This window comes from Heterocephalus glaber, unplaced genomic scaffold (genome assembly GCF_053883595.1).
Source record: "Heterocephalus glaber isolate CG9 unplaced genomic scaffold, H.glaber_assembly_v1.0 deba00001472, whole genome shotgun sequence".
NCBI lineage: Eukaryota > Metazoa > Chordata > Mammalia > Rodentia > Bathyergidae > Heterocephalus > Heterocephalus glaber.
The window spans coordinates 76,705,922-76,733,491 of NW_028258315.1; the positions used below are offsets into that span (position 1 = coordinate 76,705,922).

The following is a 27,570-nucleotide window of genomic DNA, read 5'->3' on the forward strand; positions in this document are numbered from 1 at the left end:
ATTGAGACCCTACTATTTAGGCAGGCTTCATAAAGCAGTGGTGGTGAACCTATGGGATGTGTGTCACAGTGGGCTGTTTGTATCATTGAAAGCTCTAAAGGGTTCACCATCACTGGTATAGTGCTATACAATTTATTCAACAGATCCAGTCTAGGAGTGTCAATAAAGTATCATGGGATTTCAGAGCCAGGTTTCCTGCCTGCTGATGTCAACTTCATCATCACTCATCCATGAAAGAGTTGAATGAGACAACCAATACCAAACTATGGCACCATGCTATCATGAGTCTGAAGTTTTAAAAAAGGGAGCTGTGTGTTGAGAATGATGACACCGTCTTTAAAAGGCAGGTAGGAATCTAACTTTATTTCTGTATTCTAAGTGCCTCATTTGTTACTTGATGTATAGTAAGTGCACAATTAGATTTGCTGCATATATAAAATCTTTTGCTTCTCACAAGCTAATAGGTGATTCCATAACAGAGTAGTCATGATCATTCCTCTTACATAAAGGAGAAAAACTGAGTCTTAAGAGAATTTATGTGAATGTCCCAGGGTAGTACAGGCTAGATCCACATGTGAAATTCAAGTCTTTTCAGCTTTCAATCTGATGATCTTCATATTAAACACACAGTCCACAGGGAAGTAGAAAGCAATGAGTAACTTTTATATGTTTCTGAAATGGGTGCAGCAAATCATAAAAGAAAAGGGTTTTTAAAATTGGTTCAGGTCTGCTCAAGCAGCTTGATAATTTCATCCTGCTGACATTGCACGGTCAGTTTTGAGAAGAGCAAGCAATAAGCTAATTAGTTACTGAACTGCAAACAGGAGAGAGGGAAAAAGACAAACAAAATGTTAAATTCCTTCTCAAATTGGGGCAGATTAAATCTACAAAAATCAGAGAGCAATGCTGAGAGCAGACAGAGGGGAGAAGGGATGATAAAAGCAAGTAGTTTTAGGACTCGAGATTCGGCTTGGTGGTAGAACACTTGCTTAGCACGTGTGAGGCCCTGGGTTCAATCCCCTGTGATAGATGGATGAATGGATGGAGGTTTTAAACTAGCTTCTGGCAGACTTTTATGATCAGAGGCCTCAAGACTGTTGTCAGATCCAAGAAGATTTGAAATAGTTTTCTCCTCCTAGTTTTGGAGAGTGAAGAGACAAATTCCAATCAGGAAAGATGGAGATTCAAGTGGAAAGAGAAAAAGGAAGCTGGGGATTCCCAAGGGGCCTGGGTTCATCATCTCTGTCTTTCCTAGGTCCTGCAATGTCTATGACCTTGGTTCACTTCTAGTTCATTCAGACCATTTCAGAGTAGAACTCCAGACTTACCAATTTGTAGCCTATTCTGGGTGAGGGGCTTGGAGTGGTGTTTGCATTTATGGCACGAAGTTCACTGGACATTTTTGGCCTCTTATTTGGATTTAAAAAATATATTGCATTCTAGTAGCTGTAGGGCCTCACCAAACTGATATTTATTTTTAGCTAATGTGTGTTTGAAAATCTTGGTTATGGTCATCATAGTCAGAAACAACACTCACGTTAGTACTTTTGGAAAAGACTCTTAGCCAGATCCCCTCTTTCTGCAGCCAGCCTGGGTTAGGCTCCTCTGATAAATACAAGCAGAGTGTGAATGAGCTGGGTGTGGAACAACAACAACAACAACAACAAACACACAAAGACTTGGAGGACAATAATCAAGACACAGTCTCACAGAAATATAAAATGATTTTTCAAGACAATTTCTCAAGCACATTTGAAAACACACAAATATCCATAAGGCTGGTAAAAGGGTTGAAAACCACAGCACTGAGGACCACTTTGCGTGGAGGCCAGTTGAGTGAATTTCAGATAAAAGCTCTGTGAATAAGAAACAACCTGAGCATTTAAAGTAGAAGCTCCACAAATGACAGATATAGGTGACTATAACCAAATCAGATGTAAGCACATAACATTCGTTAAGGAAATCTAATTTGTCTCTCTGCGATCGATAAACAATCAAAAGAGCAATTGGAGAGGAGGATGAGCACAAACAGGGATCCTAACCTCCAAGACCAACTTTTCAAAGGGAGGCTGTAGAAGAAAAACAAAGAAAGGAATAATACAGTTCAGTACAAACAGAGAGAGTCAGGCAGACACACAGACAGACACAGACAGACCAAGCCAGCTAGTCCCTCTCCATATCTCGGCAAAAGGCAAAACATAATGAAAAACTCTCTGGTTAAGCATCTTTTTAAGGAATGAATAGCTAATGCTGATGAACCACTTTTAGTAAGGATGAGGATAACCAGGTTTTAATTGGAACTAATATAGCACCGCACTAAAGACTTTTTCTTTAAATCTAAGGCATTAGATAAAGGCATTTCATGTTTCTCCCGTAACTGTGTTTAAAACGGGAGCACAAAGCATAATTGGCCAGGTTCCACAGAAAAGCTCTCTAACCTGATTGATATCCATGACACCTTGGGACAATGATACCATGGGAATGGGCAGAGGGTACACACCGTGCACAGTGAGAGGACCTGTGGTCCAGACCCTGCAGAGGAGATGCAAACTGTAGCCACGGCCCCTGCACTGGAGCAACTTATTTTGGAGTTGTTATATCTACCTTATCTGTGTGTTCTCACATATGAAATTTACATATTCATTTAGTCAATAACTGTATGTAGAGGCTTGTATGTACCAGCACTCTTCTCAGTGGTAGGCATCCAAAACAGACAAGAGCCATAGAGACAGTCTCTTCCCCTGGAAGTTCTACATTTCACTGGAAAAACACACAATTAAGTAAAAAAACCCTTACTTAGTAAAGTGAGTTCTATGAACAAAACATATGTTAGGAGAAAGGGCGAGAGATGCACTAGAAGGGTATTAGGGTAGGAAATTAAAGAGCCATGCCTGTTCAGCAGATACACATCCTTACACTCTGAAAGTTCTCTTGCAACTATAGTCAAAGCCATGTTTTCCTTTTTGAGAAGTAGCATGGTCCACCCTGAGATTAACAGTTTGCCTCATTTATGCTGACCTGGTCCAAGGGTGGTGTGGAATGCAAAGGGCTCCAAAACAGTAGGGAACAGAAAAACCAATGTTATCATGACTGGGTAGACGGTTGCTTTGGTGGACCCCAATGACCGATACAGTGTTCATGCCCTCATATAGCCTCTTCCCTTGAATTTGGGCTGGCCTATGACTTATTTCAACCAACAAAACGTGATGGAGTCATTGCTGGGACAACGTCAAGCTTAGGCTTATAAGAACACCTGGTGGTTACTGCTTTTACAAGCAGTACAAAGCCAGTTACTTTGTATGCCTGCTATTGTGAGACCATCATGCTTTAAGAAGCCCAACCTTACCATGTGGTGAGACCACAAGGATGAAGACCAAGGTCCCAGCCAAAAATAGCATCTATTTAGTGACAGAAATGAAACAGATTATCCTGTTATCTGAGCCAACTTACCTGATCCCACAGAGTAGCAACTTACCAAGAACTGTGCAAATTGCAGGATCTTGCATAAAGAAGTAAAATGCTTGTTGTTTGAAGCTGTTATATTTTGGGGTAGCTTTGTTACATGGCGTTACTTAAGGAAAACAATGACTTATTTTCAGATACAAAAATATAGTAACTTTTTCATGCACATTCTTGCTTGGATTGTTTGCTTAGGATTTTCTTGTCTGGGCCTTTGATTTTAAACTACCTCAGCTGAGCACATGAATTGCTGGATCTGAAATAGGGAACAAACATGTTCTGATTTAAGGCTTAAAAAGGGACATCTGCTATTAGCAAGACAAGAGTGTGTTTCTGCTGACCTATTTATCTTATGCAGGCCAAACTTATGTCCTGTCATAATTCTGTAGGTAGGAAGCTGAACTAGAACTGACCTCAGTTAGCATTTCCCAACTCAAGTGACAATACCCCACCCTGCAATTTCTGACAACACTATCAAATTCATACAGCAGCCACTTACTAACCATCCTCAGAAAATGCTGGCAACAATGTCTTGTTCACACAGAATGGACAAATCTGCCTAATTTTATGCAAAGGAAAAGGAAAAGCAAAGCAATTAATTCACCCTGGGGAAACATGCTGAGGCCATGAATTCACCAGGTAGTGCAAAGTGTCAGCTGCATTTACAAAGAGGATGCTCCGTCCTTCCCCTGTCCTCTGGGCCTTTTCCGCCTCCACTGGGGGGAAGGGCCGTGGATGGGCCGTGGATGATGTGGGGAGAGTGGTAGGGAAATTTAGGACATGAAAGTGTAACATGAACTGGAATGTAAAAAGAACATCACTTCTTGATGACACTGATCTTAATGACTTTTGTGCTATCTGAAGCAAAGATCTGGGAGAAGATTCAACACAAGTGTCCTCAGGATGATCTACTGCAGTGCTTTTCCCAAGGTGGAACTTGAGAATAACAGCATGGATATTATCTAGAAACCTGCTAGAAATGTAAATTCTTGAGTCCTACCTCAGGTAAACTAGATCACAACTTTTGGAGTGGGAGGCAGCAACCTGTATTATAACAAGCTCTTCAGCTGGTTTTGATGGTACACTCGAGCTTGGGAAACACTAATGTGTTAAAATTCAGAAAGAAAATAATTAAAACTCCTGTTTATACTTATTTTTAATCTTTGAAGGAAAAAATATTAAGCTTGCTGACATTTAAATTTATTAGCCTTTACATTCACCAACTTTTAACATAGACTTTCCTATTCTTACTTGTTCAATAAATATTATGTCATAAGTGATATGCAATTTGCCCAAGCTGAAAGACCTGAGGTTATTACCCTATTGGTTCATTCACTTTCAGTTTATTATAAAGTATTACCCTAATGCTCACTGGTAGATTTACAATTATATGGCCTACTTTTAATTTCACTGAGCTGTCTCAAATGGCCAGGTGGCTTAAAGGATTCTTTCAAAGAAGCCACCAAGCCCAGCCAAATAAGAAAAGGAACAGAGCTGATACTTCACGATTCCCAAAACATTGTTTCCACTATTAACTATTATTAAAAAGTACTTTCATGGCCACTAAAATAAATTTTTATTTACTAGAATTAAAATTCAAACATTTAAGATATTATTTCAACTTATCTCAAATTAATATATCTATTTTATTTATTATTTTTTTGAGACAAGGGCTGGGTAGTTCAGGCCAGCCTTGAACCTGCTATGTATCCTAAATTTTCCACATGTCATGTTTATTTCTAGACTTATATTTGTGATCCTCCTGCTGATTCACATCCTGAGGGCTGGGATTACAAGCATGTGCCAGCATACTTGGGTATTTGAGAATATAAACTACTTTAATAGAGGAATACATTGTATATATCCTGTGTATGTCCTGGGAACTCAGTCTAAAATGACTTTCACTGATAGGATATACTGATTTACTTCACTGTACTCTTCTAAACTGAATTAATGTGTCCACTTATACATACAAGTTCTAGAAACAGTACAGTCAAGCTAGTTTAAGTGGACAATGTAAAATGAAAACAATCAGAAATAGGAATAGTTTTACATGGATATCTATATGTGGTAAATAGATATGAAATAACAAAGACAGTTTAAATGGACAGAATCAATGCCATAAAATTAGAAATTGCTACAATGAAACATTCAAACACAAAAATATTTTATATATAACAAACTAGCTTTTTGTATATTAAATTAGTTCTTGATGAACCCATTTCTCAGATAAGGAATGTGAGGATTAGAGAGGTCATATACATTTATAAAAACCTAAATGCAAGGTTTGGAATATCTCTTAGATCTCACAGCCTGTTGCTGTCTGGTGGGTGTCTGTCTGAATGTCGTCTTTTAGCTTGTGCAGCCTATGAAAATCCTGACAAAAAGTACAGATTGACTGCCCCAAATTGGAACTGGGTTGGACAGTTGTTAACCAGAGAGCTTGCAATGATACAGGACAAATGAGGCCAATAGCGCAATCAAGGAATCTAGAGCAGTGGACAGTAGTAAGTCCAGATGGGGTAAAACTTTCCTTAGGTGAGGGTTCCCTACTATCAGTGTTAGAAGCACTCCTGCAATATGGCCAGTGATGGGGTTTGCCATGTGTCTCACAGGTAATAAATGTGTATTGTGAATGTGTAACTGGTCAGGGACAAGCAGGACACAATGTTATTGTATTACCTCTTGCACATGTCACATCTATTCCTTTCTTCATAAACTGCAAATCCTGCCATGGATTTAAGAGCATGGGCTTTCAGACCTTTCTTTGATTCTACAAAAAGTTGAAACCTAAAGTTTCCATTTCTATCACATATTTCCACTGCATTTTGCCTGCTAACTTGGGACTCCTTTGCCACCAGGTTCAGAGAAATAAGTTTGGACACAGTGAAATGTTTAAGTAATAATTTAGAGAAAAATTAAAAAGCGAAGTATTTCTAAAGGCCATTTCCTTTGTTAAATATGACTGATAATTTCCTTAGAACATTATCAGGTATCATTTTCAGGAGTGTGGCATTCCTTCAGAAAGGCTGTATATTACGATCACCAACTCCTTCACATGGTGGTCAAGACTGCTGGTCAAGTCTGCCATGAAAGATGGAAAGCCTCATTCACTCTTCACTTACATTATTGGCTTGCAGTCTACATTCTAACATTTCACAACTCCCTGCCCTGGGTTTAAATTCTCTTCCACCTTGGTAATTTCATCAGCTCCAACTAAATGTCCAACGGCTTAGGCTATACATTGTGGCAGCTGAGGGTTGCTGTGGGGATAACTCACGGTGGCTTCATGGTGTCAGTTTATCACCTGATTATTTGGTATGTTTTCCTGGTCACCTGCTCTTTCATTCTGTTTTTTTTTGGGGGGGTACCAGGGATTGAACTTGGGACCCTGTGCTTGCGAGGCAGGCGCCGGAACCACTGAGCTAAATCCCCAGCCCTGCTCTTTCATTCTGAATCATCACAATTTTTTTTTTTTGGTATCGGGGAATCAAACTCTGGTCCTTGTACTTTCCAGGCAGGCGGCAGAACCACTGAGCTAAATCCCCGGCCCAATCATCACAATTTTAAACCTTCTTCCCTTCCCTCAAGCCTGTATCCCCAGTGTTTTGTCTTCACAACACTCCTTAGAGTTTGTATGGTGACCTATTTGAAAGATTAATATGAACGATTCTCTCACAAACTTAACTAGAATCTCATGAGGGCAGGATTGGCATTGATTTTGCTCACTATAATCTCCTTTTGGAGGTTTAATACATATTTGATGAGAGATGAGTGGTTGCTTTCAAACCTTGACCCCTGGGCCATGTCCCCCTCCCAAGTGCCAGCAAGCCTTGCAGGGGGCCTCAAATAGCCTTGTCCAAACAGCTGTGTCAAAACATCCTGTGTCGATGGAGGCAGCAATCAGTCACTTTGAGCTTCCTGATTAACTGGTGAGGGACAACCAGGACATGTTTTGCAGTGACTGCAGAGTTTATAAGTGGTGTCCCACATGAGCTGCAGGATGAAGTTTCTAAGGGCAAAATTATCAGGGACTGGTGAGCTCATCTGAGACATACAGGAAACAGGGAAAAGAAATAAAAAGTAATAAATTCAATAAAAATGCTAATTCATTTAACCATCAATTTTTAACCATTTGACCATCTAATTAATAAATTTAGTTTTGTTTGGACAATAGTTCCTTCCTGAAAGCATTTGGGGCTGATGCTCATAAAAGACACAAATACAATAACCCTGAATGTTATTTAAAAAAACAAATTAGGAGAAATGTTAGATTTCTCTCTACTCCTTATCTCAAGAAAATCCAACAAACCAAGCTATAGGATGTTGCCCCTGAGGATGCCCTAATCTGGTCTAGATTAAGATTACAAAAGGAATTTAGAGACCAAAAAAGCATGGAAAAGGTATGAACGAAGTGGAGAAACCACATGCAGAGTCCTTGGTTTCCTTGTCTTGGCCATCCTAGACCAGACAGATCCACAATTAGCCCATCAGCTGAGCACAGACACATGAGGAACCTCAGCTGAGATCAGTCAGCAGCAACCCAGATCAGAAGAACCATTCATCTGAGACAGCCCCAAACTGTAGATTTATAGTCATAAGCTGACAAAAGGGTGATTGTTTCGATGGACAAATTTTGGAGGTGTTTCTTATTTAGCACAAGCTAACAAGGATAGTTCACTTCACATACAATCATCTTCTGAGCACCAAAAACTTATTTACTTCAATCTTTGTCTTCAGAGAATCCAATGATCTTTTTAGATTTTCCTGAGTCCATTTAAATTTAGTCTTTCGATGATTTTCTTACAGTGAAAGCCTATCTGCAAATATTATGATTATTGGACCTTAAAGCCATAGGAGAAAAATAAAGTGCTATCAATTTCCACTCAGCAGAACCAGTCGCTTCTTTTTCATGACAAACAAAAAATTCTCCAGAGATTAAATTTGACTCCTACAGCACTGAAGCAGCAGCTTTGTTGAATTTTATTTAGGCCTTTTATGATCCTGGGGGCTGGATGGTAGTAGTATTAATATCATTGGGTTTGAATTAGGAAAACTTTCTCTTTGGGAGTTTGAGTCAGGGGCTGACCTGGCAAATCAACACCCACAGATATTTTCTACAAAGCAGTAAATCAACACAAACTTTACCAGGTCTGTGCTCCCATTTTGAAAGTCTATTTTCATAAACCAAAGGAACAAGTGTAAGGGGAAAGAGAAAGAAAATGCTTAAGAACATAAACGTATACTTAAACTTGCAAACACAAACATGCCAAATACTTTTCAGAGAGCATGCGTGAGAATGACAATTTAAGCTTATGCCCTAAAAGCTTTCCACTCTCTCTTGCTCCCACATGCATATAAAAGGTTTAAATGAACAAGAAAAACATGTTGGGATTAGGATTTGATTCCAAAAAGCTTTTATAGTCATATAGAATGACTAGGAGTTACACTAGCTTCAAAAGACACACCAGACAAAAAGTGATTTTTATCAAATAGCATTAATACTTTATGGACCAAAGTTGTTTTCACAAAGTATTTACATAATAAGGAGCTTGCCAAGCTGTGTCAATGTTTATAGCTTTGGGGTTCCCATCTTAGAGCTTTCAAATTCAGTCAAAAGGGAAAACCATGTTTGTTTATTTGAACTTTAAAATTTGTCAACAGTGCCGGGGATTTAGCTCAGTGGTTTCGCCGCCTGCTGCGCAAGCACAAAGACTCGAGTTCGATCCCCGGTATCAAAAAAAAAAAAAAAAAAAATTGTCAACAGATATCGAACTCAACATTTCTGAAACTGAAGGCTGAATTCTACTTAATTTACTGTTTTCACATAGTAATTTGACTACTGTTACCCATACCACATGAGCGTGCGACAGATGTATTTTGATGTTATTTCATTTTTAGTTGGCCCAAACATTTGCGAATCTCTTAGATGTTACCATAATGTAGAATTTAATCATTCTTGATCTGTTATGTGAAAACTTCCCCGAGATTCTCAGGAACTTAAACAAAAATTAATAACAGTTTTCCAAAGTGCCAAATCTTTTCATTTATGTTATTTGACCCTGTTCTTGAAATAATTCAAAAGTTCTCCATGAATTTGGCTTCTGATTCACCTCAAATATGATTGTGTGAAAGAAAAAGTGATGGGTTTAATCACTCCCTCAGTCAGTCAGCTCAGAAAAGTGGCCCAAGGCAGTTAAAGGAAGTTTTTGGAATACACAGTACTTCCAAGCTCCTGAGCCTTACCTTAAAGCTTCTGCGAACATCCTTTCTTTGGTCTCCATGCTAAACCACAAGTTTAGAAGCTGTCACTGAAGGCAAGATACACTCACATTTTTCTATCGTAACTTCTCTCTGCTCGAGTTTGCCATTTTCTGAGTTGTTGTCTCTTCTCCTTTCAGTCTGTTCTTCCAGTACTCCTCTTTATTCTCATTATAAGCCTTATGTAAAACAGCAGTGCAGGGCTGGAGATGTAGCTCAGTAACAAAGGACTTACCTAGCACACGTGAAGGCTCTTGGTTTGATTCCTAGCACTAAGATAGAGCTAAAGGGGGGTGGGGAGAAAAGGGGGGGGAGAGGGAGGGAGAGAGAGAAAGAGAGAAATTCCCAAATGCCACCAGTGAGCAAATGACTAATCATTATTCCATGATTTTTTGGGTCCTAGAACCTTTTTGGGGTTATATAGTGAAACAGGGGCTTAAAGAGTAGCAAACCATAGGCCTCTTGGAAAGACACACTAGCACATCAAAGCCAGTAACAGATTAACCCTGTATTGCCTAAACTTAATCATTTCTTTTATAGATTTATAGAAAATGGATTCTGAGGAATATAATGTGGGAGCATTTCCTTTTCAAAATATTCTTTTCAGGCTGGGTGTGGTGGTGCATATGTGCAATCCCAGCACTTGGGAGACTGAGGCAGGAGGATCACTGTGTGTTTGAGGCCAGCCTGGACTACATAGTGATACTCTGTCTCAAAAAGCGAAGCAAAAACCTCACAGAACAGTAAAATATTCTTTTCTTGAATAAATTGCGTTAAGTATGTTTCCTTACTCTACATTCTTTCTAGTCTAAATAGAGGAACAATTGTTTGAGGTAAACAGATGAAGAAAAGAAGTGAAATTATTTTCTTCCTCCTGAGTTTAGTTGTCTCTTTTTATAGCTATGAACCTGACAGACCATGAAGGAGAAAAGGGCAAGATCTCAATTGGAAAAACATTGAGACTATGCTACAGGTGTGGCAGAGAAATTTCGAACAACACGATGTGGTCCTTATTGCGGAGATTCCCATAGTTCAGTGGAGAAGAATGGAAAAGCGAAGGAAGAGGTACTTGGAAGCTTCCATCCACAAAGTTTGCACCACAGCCATTTCATGCTAAGGTCTTTCTTTCCACGAAGAAGCTTTAAAAGTACATCTGAAATTTGCATCTTCTAGCCATCTCCTCACTACCAAAAGGAAAAAAAATGCCTGCAAAATGTAAGTGGGAAATCAGCCAGGTACACAGTATATCATGAGTCCGTTAATTTTTCTCCCCTTGATCTATGAGCTCTGGCATTCCTCCTTGATGTATTCCACACAGTAGCACTGGATTCCAGCGTGAATCTGTCAAGGCCATAATCTGTACTAATTTAGATTTTATTACTTTGTGTTTCAGGCCATACTCTCTTTTTCTGCTCTTGCATCATTAAAAATCTATGGAGAAAGACTAGCTGCCAAGGCCCGCGCGCGCGCGCGCACGCACACACACACACACACACACACACACACACACACACACACACACACACACACACACACACACACACACACACACACACACACACACACAGCAGCATCAGGTAGGACTGTCCTCAGCTGCAGGTAAGAGAAACTCTGATTACAGAGGCTTAAACAGAGGAGAGTTATTTTTCTTACTTAATGATTAGTGCAGGTGTAGACATTTGCTGATGTTGGTTCCAACCAGGAGAAGGAAGGTGGTTGGTATCTGTTTTGCCTCTTGCTTTTATGAGGAAAGCAAAAGCTTTTCCATTACTGTAGTTACAGCTCACCAGATATTTTTTATCTCATTAACTAGGATGGTGTCATGTGCTTATTGAAAACAATGGGTGTCATGCAGCTGACAAAGAGTCTTTGCCACAAAAATCAATCCTTGCTCAATCCCCCTTGTCATGTCAAAGGAACATGTCCAAGTTCCTTTGAGTGAAGAATTTAAATGCTGAAATATTCAGTACAGCAATACTATAAATTAAAAGTGTTCAAATAGAGGAGTTTGAGTGTTAGTTCTACCTTGCTTTCATCCCATGGCTGACCTATTATTTCCTTGAACTGAAATAAAGGAGAAACCCAAGACCACCTGACAAAGTTCTCTGGATTCCTGAAACTACAGCTCTATGTAACAACCTGGGTATATCTTTTGCTTATTTTCTAATATTAGTCACTTCTTAATCCATTCATTCAATAGATATTTATGAGGGGTCTACTATGTGGGAGGAGACACTGTGATGGCTGCTAAGATGTGGTGGGGAAGGAGATGCATGTCCGTTCTTCTGTGGTTCGGTTTTCATGGAAGAGATGACTGGAATGCATTTCATGACCACCATGATACCAGTAGATGCTATGGAGGGGCAGTACAAGGTGAGATGAGTATTGGCAAAGTCTGAGGTGTGTCAGGAAAAGCTTCCCAAAGTTTAGAGCAACCACTTTCGACATTTTGGGTGAGATAATTCTGTGTTTTGGGGGGCTGCCTTGCTCATTTTATGACATTTAGCAGCACCTGTGGCCTATACCTATAGAAAAGCTTCACGCTTTCCCTTCCCAGTTGTGAGAATCAAAGATACCTCCAAATACTGACAAATATCACTGGGAGTCAGAATTATTCTCAGTTGAAAACCTCTTGAAAGATGAATAGGAGACTTTGTCACACTAACAGAGGAAAGTCACTGATTTGTGTTTATGTTTCACCCCAAACTCTTCCCTTGGCAAATTCTTAAGACGTCTCACTTTATTCAAAGAATTTTAAAAGTCTTTGCTGAGTAACTGCAAAATACATGGCAAATTTTCTCCGGTTCCCACACAGAATAAACAGAAGTCCTGAGACATTTTTCCATTCACTATTTCACAGACACTAGGGTGTCCACGAAGTCTGGAGACACAAATAATGTTATTTCATTTTCTTACAGATGGAGGATATCTGGGAATATATCATGTATGTTCAACTGTTTCCACATTTCATAGACATCCTCAATTTCTTTCAACTATTCTACAGACAATCATTGAGGACCTGCTTCATACTTGGCACTGTCCTATCTGCTCCAATGTAAACAGAATTGAGGAAAGGCCTGTGTTCTGAAAGAACTCATTCTCTTGACTCAGATTCAATGCACAGGATTTGTACAGGCAAAGTTGAGTGTTCAAATCAGTTATGTTCTGCTGGCTGCATGTCATTTCAAATGAAAACAAATCGAGAGGCAGAGGCAATGCCTATTTAGTTCACATTTCAGCACCTACAACATTATAGAGAAAATGGCAGCAGCAGATTTGACTGATGATGATTCTGATATGAAGTGATTAATGACTATGATCCTGCAGTCACTCAGAGAACCTGCACCTAATATGGAAATTCCACTAGGCTTGATTCTTCATAACCATTTACTGAATAAATCGACACATGAGACACATGATTTTCATCTGCTTCAGCTCTATTGATAACTTCCCTAAATGAGATCTGCCCAAAATTTCTTGCTAGGCTTTGAGCTACCTCCTTCTTGTTCCTTCTTCCCCAGGTAGGCCTTCCCCCAAAATTTCTCTTGTTTATTACCTGTCTGGCCAAGCCGACTGGCAAAGACAAGAAAACTTGAAGGGAGGCAAGGTATTTCTGTCCTGTTTTGTGGAACCAGATACTTTAAGTGAAACAAACAAAAGTCCTACTTTGCTAAGAAATTTTTGTTTTGCTCAGAACCACACACTGATTCTCATGTCCATGCTGCCTGAAAAATGAAACCAGAAGCATAAGGACTGATAAGAACATGCCACTTCTATTTTCTTTTCTACAAAAGGGATCCTTAAGGTACAGGCTCATCAACTGTGAACTGAATGGACTTGAAATTTTAAAAGGAACACGGCTCAGAAGGGAAGGATGATTAAATTCAGTACTCAGAGAAATTGAACCCAGGGGATTTCCCTAAAGGAATGAGGATCACTAAAACAGTGGGATGGAGTAAGTACATGAGCACAAGAAAGTAGCCCCCTCTCCTTCTATTGGTCCTTCAGAATCCCTTAGAGTCAGCCTAGCATAATGACTTAGGAAATTAACACCACACTCCTCTTCTTGAGAGGGAGAACCATGTCAGCAGGTCTCTGCACTTTAATGCCAATGACATGTGTCCTAAGTGTTCTCTCTTCTTTTACATGTTCATTACCAATGAATTTTTTTTTTCAAAAGCAGGCTGAAGTTTTTTTGTTCAAAAGCCCATGGTATAGGCCTTTAAACCAATCCAGGATGAATCAAATTCTGTCCATTTCCAGAGTGTGGCTCTTCTTATTTCTGAGGAATTGTCTATATCAGCACTTAAAATGTGGATTGAGTTATGGAGATACAAGCAACATCCAAGGACTAGCTTCCTTCCCAGAATATGCTCAAGGTGCCAAGTGTTGCAGAACATGTGATTAACTGGACTGGATGTCAGGCCATGTCTGGAAGCACAATGCTGCAGAGCCTGGGAACAGACTAGAGTTGACTCATGTATCTCAGTCCTGACTACCGTGCAGGAGTGGAGAGAGAGCCTGTGCACTTGTAGGTGTACACGTTAAAATCAGAATGTCCTTCTTCTGAAAATGCTCTCAAATTAGGCAAAGGGTTTGAGGTTGCTTTGATGGGGCAAGGCAACAGAATTAGACCGAAGTGCCTTCTTTAGAATATTCCAAATCAGTTTAATATTGTCAGATTCTGAGACTCCCATTTCTGTTAGGTAACTGTTGAATTTGTTATATAGTATAGGATGTAGTGGGCATTTAATTGCTATTTTAGTCTCAGGGAGGGATATTCAAATATTCATCATATGAAAGGTAGTGGGCACTACTGCTCAGAATGGCTCAGCTCTTCTCTCAGAGCCCTATAAAGGGAGATGCCCTGTTGTGCCAAGCTAACCGGTCAGTGGGGATTTGGGAGAGGTTTGGTGAGGGTCTTGTGGAAAACCCCAGGTGATCCCGATGGTGCTGGGGCTCAGAGCAGTGGCCATTTACCAAGTGGTGCACAAGTATTTCAGTGCTTAATAACTGTCAGAGTTATACTGGTAAAAACTGCTGAATATCAGCCTTACTTTCCTCCACGAAATTAAATGAACGAGTAAATGCATGATTTAGATTTGTCCTGAGTTTGCAGGAAATCCATAGAAGCTATTTTGGTTGAGTGTGGTTTATTGAGTCTTTCTTTTGAAACTTCCTATGGATGAAAGGGAAGTTCCTAGCAGGCTAGCAGCTGCCTTTTGACCACATGTCAAAGTAACTAGAGAGTGTAAATGATTCCAGCCAAAGACATCAATAATTGATAGTGAGTGATTCAGTACATATACTCCCCAGCCACCTTTCTACAAAGGTGGCAAAGAGATCTCTCTCTCTCTCTCTCTCTCTGTTTCCCTTCACCTATTTAATTTAGACATCAGCCCACCCTCAAATAGTTCCACATTCCAATCATGAAAAACAAACACTGTGACAATAGCCAGGGGACTCTCAGACCAGAACATCCTCTTGGTAAACACAGCCTCTGGATGTTATCTCTACCTCTCCCACGCGATCCCTGCTGCAAAGAGGGGTGAAACACAAAATCTCATTGGGTTTGGCAATTAGGGATTTTAGCCTCTAAGTGACCAACATGTACCTTATGGATCCTAGAAACTTTCATGTTTGCTACTTTGCTTAATTCTTGTGTGCACATGCTCAGTAGCGGTGATTTCATTCTGAAGCCTATGGTTCAATGAAACATATAATATTATTATAGAGATAACTACAATTTTTAAACCTAATTTCCTTGAACTTTCAATTATTCTCTCTAGCTAGTCCAATTCAATTAAATTCATTCACTTATTCATTCATCAAGTACTCTACATCTTTTCTTCTAGGCCTTGGAAACAGAGAGGCAAGAAGGCAAACAAGAAGCCTATACTGCTGGAACTCAAATTCTAGAGAACACAGAGAATGACTCTTTATCTTATAATTTCAGGTAATAGTAAGTACTCTAAAGAACAATAAAGCAGAGCAGGATTGAAGGTGGGTGGTAGTATAGCAAGGACAATGGTGGGAGGCTTTGTAAGGAGGTGATGTCTGAACAAGAACTGAAGGGGAGAGACTTGCAAAGATGCGGGGGAAGAACATTCCAGGCAGACAACAATAAGAGCAGAAGACTTGAGGTGGGAATAATCTAGGTGTATTCCAGTCATATCAAGAGACACACTGTCCTGAGCAGAAAGAACAAGGGTACCAGTGAAGGAGATGAGCCAAACATAACTCTTGCTAAAGCCCTTGAACGTTAGATCTTTGGCTAGAGTGAAGGAACTTGCCATGGAAATTAGCTACAGTGGTAGTGGTTATGATTCTGAGTTGGTGACGCATGTTCTAAAGAAAATGTGCTTTTTAAATTATTGATTCATGGCATGTTTTGCCATGCTACTTTGTAATGAACAGTCTAACTTTTTTTTTTTTTTTTGGTACCGGGGATCCAACTCCGGTCCTTGCGCTTGCATAGCAGGCGTTGAAACCACTGAGCTAAATCCCCAGCCCACAGTCTAACTTTTTTTTTGTGGGTGTGGGTAAGGAGCAAGATGGTGGGAGTGTAGTGATTGACATATCTGCAAATAATAAAAATGTACTTTTATAATTCCTGCTTCTTTTGATGTATTACACAGCCCCAAAGTTGTCATTTTACAATGACATCCAATTTTAATAGATTTGGATCTGATGGAGCTTAGTTTTATTAGAATATAATTTCCGTGAGGACAGGATTTTGCTCACCACTGCATCATAGTGATTTACAATAATAACTGAATGGATTGCACTTCTGACTATCCTCAGCCACTTCCTTGTCATTCAGCTCCTCCTCTAAGCCTCACTGAGCTGAGCAGTTCTAGTGTCAGTCACTCCTCTCATCCTGAACATAATGTGCTAGACCATTTATTGGAAAAAACCTGGTCCTCTGTGTAATCCTTGGCCACAATAACCTTTAGGTAATTGGCACTATGCTTAGGAACAGCTTAGTGCAATTCTAGGTAAATAGAGAGGAGCCATACTTGTCCAAATGCTTCCTTTATTGTGGAGAATTTGTTCAAGTATCTTACATTGGTTAGCAGAGAGGAGGAACCTTGCCTCTTCTTCCTGCCCAAAGCTGGGCTATTTATAAAGACTCAACATCAAAAAAGCATTAAGAGGCACTTGTGTCACTGAGAGGTCCAACATTTGATTCTAGCCCACAGTCTACTGAGAATAAATGGCAATAATAAGATACCAGTACATGGACTACCAAATGAATAAAATACATTTAATCACAAAAGCGTTCTGGATGCTAAAAGGACCTAGTATATTATAGTTACTCAAGTTTGGGCCGGGGATTTAGCTTAGTGGTGCTGCCACCTGCCTTGAAAGTGCAAGGTCCGGAGTTTAAACCCTGGTACAAAAAAAAAAAAATACTCAAGTATTTGTGGAATTGAATTTAATTGTATTATTTATCCTGAGGTTAATATGACTTATTTTAAAATCTTATTTTTACGATAAAATAAATTTTTAATATCAAAAAAAGGAAAGAAGGAAAAAAGGAAGGAAGGAGTAGAGGAGCAAGAAGAACAATAAAAACCACTTAAACTCTGGGCCTGGAATGACTCTCTCAACATTTTATTTCGAGTTGCTTTTAAAAGAAATTTCTTTTTTTTTTTTTTTTCTAGACAGGGTCTTGCTATATATTCGAGGCTGGCCTTGAACTCACTATGTAGCCCAGGCTGACCTTGAACTTGCAGCAATCCTCCTGCCTCAGCCTCCCAACTGCTGGGATTATAGGCATGCATCACCATGCCCAGCAAAAAAATTCTTATACAGATAAAAATCACATGGAATATGTTATTTTATTTCCTTTTTCCCCTTACAATCATAGAATGTTTTGCAGATTCACAACTTCTGTTTTAAAAGTGGAATGGTATCCAAATAAATGAATTTTAATTAGACTTTAAATGTTTATGTCTGGCTGTGTTACTACATATTCCAACATCACCTCTAGATTTGGAATGCTTTACACTTTTCACCGCGCTTTCCTGTGGTTTGTTCCCTAGTCACATGGGTGAAAAAATATCAGTTCAAAAAAAGAATACAGCAGAGATGGTAATAGATGAGGTCTCCAGAGGCAGAAGCCCAGTGTTTCCCTGTCTCTCTTTGCAAAAAGTAAACAAGTGGAATTCTGCAATTCTGCTGGGTTATCTCGTCCCTAGCAGGGCTCCTCTCAGGAAGTAAACTCACAGTGGCCTTTCCATTGACAGCCAGAAGATGGGGTGGATGCTGTTAGCAGTTACCCTAGGGCAGAAACTTTAAGAGGAGGCTGCACGGATCTCAGCAGTAGAGCCAAGTTAAAGTAATGAAGTGCCAAACCTGGCCTGACGTGCACAATGCTGGAGACAGAAGCCAGGGAAATACAAGCCAACATGCCGGGCTTCAGAAGTTGGCCACAAGGGATTGCTTCTGCAAAGCTTTTCCATTCATATGAAATGCCCAGTAATTACCAATCATTTTCATCAGGAAATTATTTTTTGAAAACCCATGTGCTCTGCTTTCTAAGCACTTCCAATGGCCTTCTCGCACTGCACTGGCCATTTCATGATGTGTGTCTTATTAACTAAAATGGAGTAATTGCTGCTTATTGAGCACTTAGTGTGTGTCAGGCACTGAAGAAGAGCTCACTGGACATTTATTCCCTCACTCTGGCCTCCCAAGCAACCCACACAACATGCTCATTCTGTGGTATCTTCACACACAGCTCAGGAAATGGAAGCACAGAAAGGTGGCCCAGGGCCAGCCAGCCAGCATGTATAGAGGCTGGAGATGACACCCATCTGTCCATGTGACACCAGAGTCTATGCTCATCTACCCTATAGCCCCCACAAGGGGCATGATTGCATCTTAGCTTCGGACCCTCACAACTCACTCTGGCCTGAAATGAGAAGGTGACCAATAAAGAAAATCAGCTTAAATTGAACCAAGGCATGTTGAATACTTTCCTTTCTCTTTCCTTTCAGTTTTTCTGTCAAAGTAATATGCATACACACTAAAAAATAAAGTAGCGACAAAAGATATATAACAAAAAATTCCTCTTCAACACTCCTGAACTCTGACTTCTTCTCCTTCCTCACTCTACTTTGCAGAAACAACCACTTAAATGTTTAGCAATTTAGCCTGGTCTCCAGATCAACAAATATCTTATATTGCTACTTCTTACTATACTGATTTTTTACTTTGTATACTGATGACTTTATAAGTCATGAACATCATCTCTTACATCACTTTCCTTCTAACTCTATTAAAATACATCTAATGATACATTAGGAATACAGTAGTAACCCCTTATCCATAGTTTCACTTTCTGTGGCTTAACTTGTGGTCAAATGTAGGCTGAATATGGGAAATTCCAGAAATAAACAATTTATAAGTTTTAAATTGTGCACTATCTTGGATGGCATGATGTAACATTTTTTTACAATGCAAATATATTATAATTGTTCTATCTTCCTATGAGCTGTTAATTGCTTACTGTGCCTAATATATAAATTAAACTTTATCATTGGTACATGTTGAAAAAAAGGTAGCCACAGGGTTAGATATTACCTACAGTTTTGGGCATCCACAAGGTGTCATGGAACATATCTTGGATAGCTGTTGAAAAGTTGGACTACTGTATTCATAAGTGCTAATGAAGTTGTTGAATCAACAGTGTTTATAACTACTGTGTATTATTTACTGCAGAGAAAAGTAGTATACATGGTTATATTTCATATACAAATGCTGTGACAATAGATAATTGTGAGTTCACAGCTGCTTCTCATTTTAAATTTGTTTAGTTTTCTACATACCTATCTTTAATTTTCTTCCAAATGCCCTATTAGTATTATTTTCTAATAGTCAAATGGACTAGATAATATAGCAATTACATTTTTTCTTAGTACAGTCTGAACTTGTTTCTTTCTAATTTAGACCCACAGTGCAGCTGCCACACAGTATTTTACCTTTCCCATTATCTAATTATTGCTTTATATTTCTGATTCCTGTGTTGGGTAGTTAGTTTCAGAGCATCTTCGTATTTCATAGTTAACATTCCCATTTGAATAAAGCCAAACCTCAAGGATCAAGTAGAAAAGAATATAAAGGAGATAAATATTCTAAGAACTTCTGTATCTGAAGATGTCTTTATTCTATGCTCACAACTGGTTAAAAGGTTATAGAATTATAGATTGAAAACATTTTTTCTCAGAGTTATAAAAATATTTCTTTGATTTTTTTCTCTCTTCTAACATAGCTATTAAAAACCGTGATGTTTTCCTGATTCCAATTACTTTTAAGGCTCTCCCTATTCTTTTTGTATGCTTTCTGAGACTTCTCATATTTGTTATCTAAAAATATCATGGTAATGTTCCTTAAGGTGGATCTTTTTTGTTTGATTTTTTAAAAATTATTGTACCTAATCACTTATATGCCCTCTAATCTGAAACACTGTATCTTTTGGTTCTTTGAAACTTCCTGTTTTGTTTTATATCTACATGTACCCTAAAGCCTCATGTAATCATATGAGGGAACCTATGGAAGGTGATTGGATTATGGGGATGGTATAGCTGGCTTACTGTTGGGAGGTGGTGTTGGCGGGAGGAGTGGGAGGATGGATGGGTCACTGTGGACATGGCCTAGAAGGGTTTATCTCCCTCCCCAGTTCCTTCCTTCAATCTCTCTGCCTCTTGTCTGCTACGTTGTGAGTAGCAATCCCCTGCTCTACCATCCAACCTTGAAGCCAGCTAACTGTGGACTGAAACCTCTACAAACTGTGAGCCAAAATAAACCTCTCCTCCTTTAAATTGTGACTGTCAAGTATTTCGCCCCAGAACAAGAAAAGTGACTAAGACAGATTTAGGTACCAGAGAAGTGGGACTGTTGTTGTGATACAACCTGACGATGTGGTCCAGTAGCCTTTGAGAGTTGGTTCATCAGAGGAATTTGGAAATATTTGAAGGTGCTGGCTGAAGCAGCCCTAGAATCCGATAAGCCAAGCTTGATGGGAGATACTGGTTAGATTTCAGAAGACCAGAATGCTGATATTCACAGAGCCAGTAAAGACCAGGCTCAAGAGGTTTCAGTTGGGGAACGTAGACTCCACTGGCAGTTGGGCTCCAGGCCATATGTGGTGTGCTCTGGCAGAAAATCTGTCTACATTTTGCTCATGTCCTGAGACTTTGTGGGAAACTGAAATTAAGGACAGCAGACTAATTAATCTGGCAGAGGAAATTTAAAGGCAACCCAACATTCAGGTGATAGCATACATATTCTTAGGGGTTTTAGCCAGATTTATAATGACTATCAAGAGCAAATGGCACTGCTGAATGATTTTAAAAGTTTTGAGTTCGGCTAAAAGGAAGCTCCAGTAAAGTTGAGGCCTGCAAAGACAGATGGAGCATAGAAGACTGGTTTATGACGAGCTTAACATTAAAAGGAAGCCAAGTACTTTGGATCAGGACAATAGAAAAATGGCCCGAGGGGCTATCATAAATCTGCACCACCCTTCCCAGGCTCAAAACTGCAAGAGTGAAAGAGTTTGCTTTGAGAAGACAGACCCAGACACCACACCCCAGAATGGAGGTCACCTAGGTAATTTATCCCCTGAGGTTTAGTTCCTACTGCTAAGCAATCCAGGTACTTGGAGACCTATATGGCCATGATTTGAGGGAACTCAGCTACTGCTCACACTGGTGGCAGACTTTGACATCATCCACGTGGTGCTGGTTTTACAGGCATGCAGAATGCAAGAGTTGTGGGGTTAGGTAGGCTTTTGTCCAGATTTCAGAAGAAGGCCTGGAGGGCTAAGCGGTCTGTCCCTGAGAGAGCAGTGTTTGAAGCTGTGACCATGAAGCCAAAACTGCAGTGGAGACCCCAGAAAGTTAAAGAAGCTGGGAACATGAAATGTCTGAGTAAAGCTGCGAGGAGTGAGTAAAGCCAGCCCAAGAGAGACCCACTGGCAAACTATAGGGGTAGGGCTGCCCAAGTCTTTTGGAGTTTACATCTTGCCACTTCTTGCCTTGGGTGCTGGACCTGGAACTTTAGGATTTATTGTTTTCCCTGCTGGGTTTCAGTCTTGCTTTAGTCCCATTGATTTCTGTCCTCTTATTCCTCACTTTCGGAATGGAAACGTTTACCTTGTGCTATTATATATTGACAGTGTTTAATTTTCTTTTCAATGTTTATAGGTGCTCATGGCTAAGAAATTGCTTTGTGTTTCAGAGAAACTTAGCACTTGGACTTTTCAGCAATACTGAAACTTTCAGGACTTTGGCAATTCTTAGAGATGTACTAAATGCATTTTGCATAATGGGATACGCATAAGTCTTTTGGGACCCAGGAGCAGAATGTTTTTGTTTACATATAAGTGTGCCCCAAGAGCCTCACGTGCTCACAGGTGGCACTTTTGGAAAGTGATTGGATTATGGGGCCTTATAGCTCTCTTCCTGTTAGGGGGATCTGGTCAGAAGAAGCAGGTCACTGGTGGTGTGGCATGGACAGGTTTATCTCCCTCTGGGGTCCTCCCTTGACTCTCTCTCTCTCTCTCTTTTTGTTCTTTCATTGTTGTTTTGAGACAGGGTCTGCCTCTGTAGTTCCTATTGGCTTTGAACTATGTAGCCCAGGTACCTTCAAACTCACTGCAATCCTTTGCCCTCAGCCTTTTGAGTACTGGAATTATAGGGGTGCACCACTACCCCTGGCATTCCCTTGACTCTCTGCTTACCCGCTGCTCTGCCATGAGCAGCTTCTCCTCTGCCATGCCTCAGAGCCAGCTGATTATGGACTGAAACCTGTATCAACTGTGAGCCAAAATAAAGTCTTCCCCCTTTAAGTGGCAATGGTTGGGTATTTTGTCTCAGTAACTAAGAAAGTGACTAAGATACTTTTCTTTTTTTGTGTGTGCCAGTAATTGAACTCTGGACCTTGTGCTGGTGAGGCAGGTGGCAGCACCACTGAGCTAAATCCCTGGCCCAGATACTTTCTTTCCTTGCCCCCAGCAGTGCTGGGGATTGAACCTAGGACCTCACTCATGCTAGGCAAACATTCTATCACTGAACTACATCTGCAGCCAGTTTAATTTTTTATTTTGAGACAAGGCCTAAGTCACGCCTGTCCACTTTCTCTCTTCTCTCTGAAATTCTTAGAAGTTAAATGTTAGACCTTTTAGGTTGAGCTCAATCTTTTCCCCATCCTCATTCATTTTACAATCCTTTTGTCTTACTATTCTACATTTTGTGAGGATATTTTGATACTGTTACTTAGCCCTTCTTTAGAAGTATATATATTGTGACTTTTTAGAATTTCTCAGCATTTCAAGAATGACTAGTTGTGGACAAGAGGTATCAATAGATCCTCTGAGGAGATGTTAAGGAATGATGAAGCTACAAATGTTACCAGTATGTTGGGAAAAAACATAAATCATGAGACCAGGAAGTTATTTAACTTATTTTTTCTTACCCTAGCCTGTCAACCATACTTTTTTTGAATATTTTCTTCCTGCCCTTGAAAGGAACTTGAGCCATATCCAGGTATTAAAAATAGTCTCGATTAGACAACTGTTTCTATAGACAATTGGGTCATCTTGCTCTTCCAGAGATGCCTTTCGGGATGACAAAATTTTTGCTCTTTCTGTAGTTTTTGTGTACAAACTATAGGAAGCATAGGTCTGTGTCCAACTACCAGTGAGATGCAGTGAGCACTCATTGCCGGCCTTTCTCTTTGTTCTACTGTTAGGGCAGGTCCAAGAGAGACAAATGTGGTAATGTGAAATTTGTTGATCTTGGATTTAGCTAAAACTCAGACCACATGAAAATTGCATTCAACATCACAGTGGCAATTTTATCTTTATTTCCAAGAGCTCTTTCTCATTTCTTCTTTCCTGGGTCCCATTCTTTACTAATATACAGTATCTTCTAAATTATCTGGGAATATAAATTAGTAATTTTTACTCACTTCTATTATTATGGCTATTTCCTTTAGGCTGCTGTTTTTTGTTTTCTTTTGCTCTTCAGAGTGTTTCTTCCTACATTTAGGTATCCTTGATTGTCTATTGTCACTAAAGACTGAGGTATTGTGTAGCATATGAGTGGTGATTTAGAAAGGAGATAAACTTGTAGTTAGATCTGCCATATTTAACAGAAGTCCTCTTGGGATTTGGGACCATAAATTTAGTTTGTTTCCTGAATCTTATCATTATCTTCATCCATTTTAGGGCAATGGTTTTGTTTTTTTCTCCAGCTATTCTTTTGGGGTTGGCACAGAGGTCCGACATAAAAATGTGCGACCCTTGCTACACAGGGAAGCAAGACTAATCTGAAGAGATTCCAAACTGGAGCTTTCTAAGTTATGGACAAAATGTATCAAAGTAGATAAAATATGACCCAAAGTTATGGCTTCTGCTTTCCAATTGCATGTATAGTTTTTCATTTTGGAGATTTTGGGATAACTTGCCAATAACAAACGAACATTTTTGGGTATTAAGATTGAGTAGACTACTATTATAGTTGCTTTAGATCACTCTGCTTTGTTAAGCTTAAGGTTAGAGCACAGCCTGTCTGTGGCTAAAGGTGGTATATTTCAGAGAACTACATTGTGGTAGATTGCTTTTGTTTTTTTGTTTAATTGTCTCTGTCGGCCTATTTATGTATGCCACTGGGTCTGTGCTGCACAGGCTGGCTTTATATTCCTGGACTCAAGTGATTTCTTGCCTCAGCCTTTTGAATAGCTGGAACTACAGGCAAGGGCCAGCATGCCCAGCTGACTGTTTTTTAACATGACCACAGTGATTGCTCCCATCTCATGGGGCCTTTCTCACTATGACTGTGCCTTGCCTCCCAGCATGAGTTTACTTCTCCTTGAATCTGGGCTGGCCCTGTGACATACATGGGCCAAGAGAATGCTGTAAAAGTGATGTTCTATGAGGCTGGATATAGCCTTTAGAAAGCACATGGTTTCTGTTTCTGCCCTGAGCCTCCAGGTAAGCAAGCCTAGGGTATTCTGCCGGGAAGAGGCCAGTGGAGGAGCACTGAGGTCTCCACTGCCAGACAGGTGATATGTGGGGCCCTCTTGCATCTTCCAAACCCAGTAATGTGCAGACAGCCTCACCCAAAGCAGAGACAAGCTGTACCTGCCAGTCCTACCTGAATTTCTGGCCCACAGTATCAGAAAGAATAAAAGGGCCCTTGTTTTAAACCATTCAGGTTGAAGGTGGTCTGTTCTCTAGCAATAGATAACTGTCATTAACTCAACTTTATAAGAATATTTTAGAATAAGGATTTATAACCTAGCATTTTGGTGCCTGTGGTTATATGTACTCATTAGAGGATAGGGCCCGTAACTTCTGATTCTTAAAGGAGCCTTTGTCTCCAAAAAGACTAAGAATTGCTGAGTTATGGGTTAAATTTAAGCAGAATCAACATGAGGCTTTCGTTATAAAAATATATGCCTATAAATAGAAATATGATTATAAGTCTATATTAAGTAAAATATTATCCAAAAGCCATTTAAAAATTTTGGCGTTCTCAAAGCACATAAACATTAGAAATCTGTTTGGAGAAATTAAAGTTGTATATGTATATCTACATAGTTTTTTTGTGTGTATGTGTATATTCAGACATAATGAAATATTTAGCTTGGTAAGAAAATCAGACCTTTAAAAATATTTGTTGCAAATGTCTTATACTAGTTTGTTGTTGCCTTTTGACTTTTTCTTTTCTTTTTTTTTTTTGGTACTGGGATCAAACTCAGAACCTTGCACTTGTCAGGCAGGCAGTGTGCTGCTCAGCTAAATCACTGGCCTTGCCTTTTGACTTTTGATGAGAATTTAACTTTGTAGTCAAATATATCAATATTTTACTTCATAGCTCCTGAATTTTATGTTGCTTCCAGAAAAGGCCTCCTTTCCTAAGCATAAAATGCACCTATGTTTCCTTTAGAACTTTCTAGTATCAACTTTTTTTCTCCATTACAATCACTTATTCCTCTATGGTTTATCTGAAGTTCATTTTGGTTGAAGAGGAAGTTTGTATTATCACCCCACCAACATTTATTAAATAGAGCATCTTTCTACCACCCATTTGAATGGCCACCTCATGCAGTGAATTTCCTTACAAATAGGGACTATTTGGAGACCCATAGCTGTTCCATTCATCCTGCTACTCCTATAACAATAACTCACTGTTTTGACTACTACTGTTTGTGACTCATTTTATTCTATGGAAAGGAAGTTCTCTCTTTTTTTTGCCCTTTTTACAAAATTTTGAACTATCATTACCTTTTAATTTTTCCAGATTAATTTAAGAGTGACTGCATCAAGTCAGTGTCCTTCCTTCAACTGCCCACCTCCACAAATTCACCAAACATCTGTTTATTTTGGAGGGCATCACATTCAATAGCTCCTTCAGGGGAGAAGTTTCCATTACACAACACTGAGCTTTCCTACCCAAGAATAAGGCATCTTCCCTTTATTCAAAAATTACAAAATGTGACAGAAGAATTTAAAATTTTTCTTCCCTTGGTTTCTGTTAAGTTTACCTCTAGATATTTTAATTCTTCTTTTTGGGTTAACAGAAAGATACTGTGAAATACAAATATTCAGTTACCTCTGGCATAGCGGAAAAGATGTTATTACTTTATCCAAGTATGCCCATGGCTTTCCTCTGTACATTCCAGTCATTTTGGTCAAGTTCCCAACTTCTAAACGTATCACATCTAACTTCAAATGGGTAAATTGTCCTGTTTTTTTTTTTTGGTGCCAGAAATCGAACTCAGGACCTTGTGCTTGCGAGGCAGGCGGTGGAACCATTGAGCTAAATCCCTGGCCCAACTGTCCTGTTTAATTGCATTTGATAGCCTCAGTGATTTCCAAACTTGTCCCAGACTTGTCATGACTAGTACTGAAAGGTCTGTCTGTTAAACCCAGGCAGATTTCCATGCTGGGGCTATGATACTTAGAAAAACATTGCTCCTGAGGAAAAAGCCTACGTCCCTTTGATGGGAGTATACACTGTATAATCTGAGGGAGGTCTTTAAATAATCAATTTTTAAATATTAATGTTGGGTGGATACCTCAAAATTTCTCAGGTGCAATCTTCTCTTCTGTAAATCAAAGTACTTTTGAGGGATTAAATGATAAAACATTGAAGCTTTATCTATATACTTCAAGAGTGAAGGAAGAAGTAGTTAGATAAACTCACTGGAAAAGAAGCCCAATCTTATTTCAGGTTAAAAAAAAGTATGTAAATCCTTAGTTGCAGAAAAGGCCCCTTTAGCACTTTTTTCAAATATGTTAACATAAATAATTCTACCCATGAACTCTCACACAAATGGATACCTGGATTATAAATATTACTTTGGTGTTAGAAGTAAGACACAGAAGGAATTTAGGAGTAATAAAGTAGATATTTTGCATGATAGACAACTTAAAAGACAAGGATACAGAGGAAGCATAATCAAGAAAGAAGCAGAAATAGAAGATACTGGGTAGTGAGGTGTGCATGTTGAGGGTGGTACTGAACTGGCACTGGAGTCTAAGCAGAATGTCTCTCACTATGGTAGCCAAACTTCAGATTGTGTACTTTGGCTTTGGTAAGCTCCTTTTCTGTAGTCAAAATTCTGTGGCTCAGTTCCAAAGATGTTCAGACAGAGATTCAGGCTGAAGAAGCTGGTGGGAGAGCATTAACGTAGAGGAAACAATATCTTATGAGGCGGTGGTAAGACCTTATGAGCCATTTTGATTTTTACAATATTTTGAGGGAAAATAGTGAAGGTGTAAGGAAAAAAGAAAATGCCCTCATATTATTTATGAAAACATCCTGGTAACGTCAA

General features: G+C 39.4%; 1 protein-coding gene across 3 annotated transcripts in view; it reads right to left on the reverse strand.

The window, feature by feature from the left end:
- The window catches only part of Rarb (retinoic acid receptor beta), a 784,358-nt gene that overhangs the window by 225,398 nt on the left and 531,390 nt on the right, over positions 1-27,570 (reverse strand). The window contains exon 1 of one of the 3 annotated variants that reach the window (XM_021238713.2): positions 9,706-9,867. The exons of the other annotated variants lie outside the window; for them this stretch is intronic. The gene's annotated coding sequence lies outside the window, so the exon portion shown is untranslated. Of the gene's footprint in view, positions 1-9,705; positions 9,868-27,570 lie in introns of those variants that run through there. 3 annotated transcript variants of the gene reach the window in all.